Source organism: Oratosquilla oratoria, chromosome 24 (genome assembly GCF_046742065.1).
Source record: "Oratosquilla oratoria isolate Oo_2021 chromosome 24, ASM4674206v1, whole genome shotgun sequence".
In the NCBI taxonomy this organism is placed as follows: Eukaryota; Metazoa; Arthropoda; class Malacostraca; order Stomatopoda; family Squillidae; genus Oratosquilla; species Oratosquilla oratoria.
Genome location: NC_134800.1, coordinates 4211819 through 4214318, shown reverse-complemented (window position 1 = coordinate 4214318; position 2500 = coordinate 4211819). Strand labels below are relative to the sequence as shown.

The window sequence follows — 2500 nt, the reverse complement described above, 5'->3', positions numbered from 1 at the left end:
TACATACATATATACATACATATACCAAGGGGTTTTCCCCCTTACAAGGGAGGTAGCCAAAGTCAAAAGGCATAATTCTACTCCCACCCATTTCATCCTCTCCCACTCCACTCCCATTCACCACCCCTCCCTCCCTCCCTCCCTCTTTTCTTGGCTCCTCCTGGATGAAGGGTCATCCCTGCATCTCACTTATTGCCCTGGGCCAGAAGCAGTGCAGCAAGACACAGCACATCCACAGCAAGGCCGCTTCATTAAATCGGCGACATTTCCTCTCTGTCCCCTCATTTAGAAAGAGAGAAGACGGGGAGACATCCCTTCGGGCTGTGTCAAAATATCAATCACACATAACCACTCCATAACTTTCCCCCCCATCCCCCATCCACTCCCACAATCCATTATCCATTCACAAATATTCTCCACTCACTCATCCATTCTTCTTTTTACTCCCTTCCTCAACAGATATCTCCCTCTTTCTCAACGCCCCTTTTACCCCATCCATCCACCTCATCCTCGATCGCCTCCTCCCATTCACTCCATTCATCTCCACCTTCTAAACTTCTTTTACTAATCTTTCCTCAACCATTCTTTTCATGTGTCCAAACCATCCCAATACTCTTTCATCAACCCCGTCTCCCAACTCCTTTTCCACCCTCGCTCTCCTTACCATATTCCTCAGACATTTCATCTCAAACACATTTAAACTCTTCCTCTCGTATGTTCCATGTTTCTGCCCCATACAGTGCTGTCGGCACAATCACCCCTTCATACAATCGCCTCTTAGCATCCATTCCCGGATGTCTGTTTCTCATTAGACTTTTTAATACCCCAAAGGATATACTTGCTTCTCTCAATCTACAATTTACCTCCACCTCCATTCCTCACATTCCCGACGCGCTCGCCCCCAATTATCTAAAGCTATCCACTATTCAACAAAATAAATATACACACTTCTAAGTCTTACGAAAGAAAGGTTATATGGGAAGATATTTTTATTTATTTATTTATTTATTTATTTTTAGAATTTTATTTCAGAAAACTAGGGTAGATGATTGCACGAGATTGGGTTGATTTAAGAGGTGTCCGCTGCGGTGGAGGGGCCATAAAAAAAAAAAAAAATAATAAAAAAAAAATAATAATAATATACTGTATATATCAGCATGGACGGTTGGGCTAGGTTAGGGTACTTTTGCTATGATGGACATTTTTTCCTTGTAACATTTTATCTTGTGATTTTTTCCTACTGGCGGTGGAGACTTGAGTCATGATAACTCGAACGCCAATTGGTCAACCAAACTATGACGTCACTCCCTCATGACGTCACTCCTTACCGTGTGACACTTTTCCTTTTGTCCCGAGTGCCGCCAGACGATTTTATTCATCACAAGTGCCCCGTTGGTAAGGAGGAGGGTGGAGACTTGATATGCGTGCGTGCGTACATGCGTGTGTACATGCGTGCGTACATGCGTGTGTACATGTGTACGCCCTCAGTGATGGTATCAAGGACGTGAAATTAGTTATCAGGTAGAACATGCACGTAAGGGTCAGTTCTTTATTAACTAAAGTAACATTATCGACCTAAGCTATCTCCCTCATGCGTTGTTGGCGCCATCGGAAGCTTGCTGGTCCCGGGTTCGAGTCCCGCACTCCCATTCCTAGCAGTGGCTGCCCCCCCCAACAGTCCCTAAAGGAGACGGCCTCGGGCGAAGCTACTCAGCGCCTCATGGCGTGATGAGGAACCGGGGATTGGTCGCCTCCCCATACTGGTCCTGCAGAACGGACGTCACCTCAAAAATCTCTCGGCCCACCTTCAAAAACTCAGTTCCCTTTCAAAACGCCTACATTTCCACTCCAAAACGTTTAGTCTACCTCCAAAAATACTCTTAAGTCTCCCTCAAAATATTCCCAGTTTCTCCCAAATCTCCTATTTCTTCTCCAAAATGCCTACGTTAATTCCTAAAATGTCCAGTCTCCTTCAAAACATTCCTACGCCCTCTCCAAAAAATCCTCCAAAACTCATTCCCAAAAAGCCCAGGTCTCCCTCTAAAAAACATTCTGTCCCCCTCCAAAACGCGTTCGCGCGGGCACACACACACACACACACACACACACACACACACACACACACACACACACACACACACACACACACACACACACACACACACACACATTATAATTTATTTTATATTATTTGTTTTTGTTTTATCATTTGTCTGTCTGATTTTCATTTATCATTAGTTATATGTCAATTTATTATTATTTACTATTTACCTGTTTGTTTATTATTTAACTATACCTATGCATTTATTTATGTATTTTATTTGTTATTTACATTATTATAGTTTTTATTTATTATTCTATTATTATGATTTTTTTCGCATCCGACCTAGATATGGACCAAAAGGTCTCCTGTCGGCATGCTCCGCCTTTGTAATCTTTGTAACATTCACACATTCACTTGTATACAATCTCATATTTTCCTTATTTCGAAAATGTATTT

General features: G+C 42.5%; 1 protein-coding gene across 9 annotated transcripts in view; it reads left to right on the top strand.

Annotated features, from left to right (window-relative positions):
* LOC143038396 (cytokine receptor-like) overlaps window positions 1–2500 on the top strand; it is a 319290-nt gene that overhangs the window by 115371 nt on the left and 201419 nt on the right. The gene's annotated exons all lie outside the window — the stretch shown is intronic.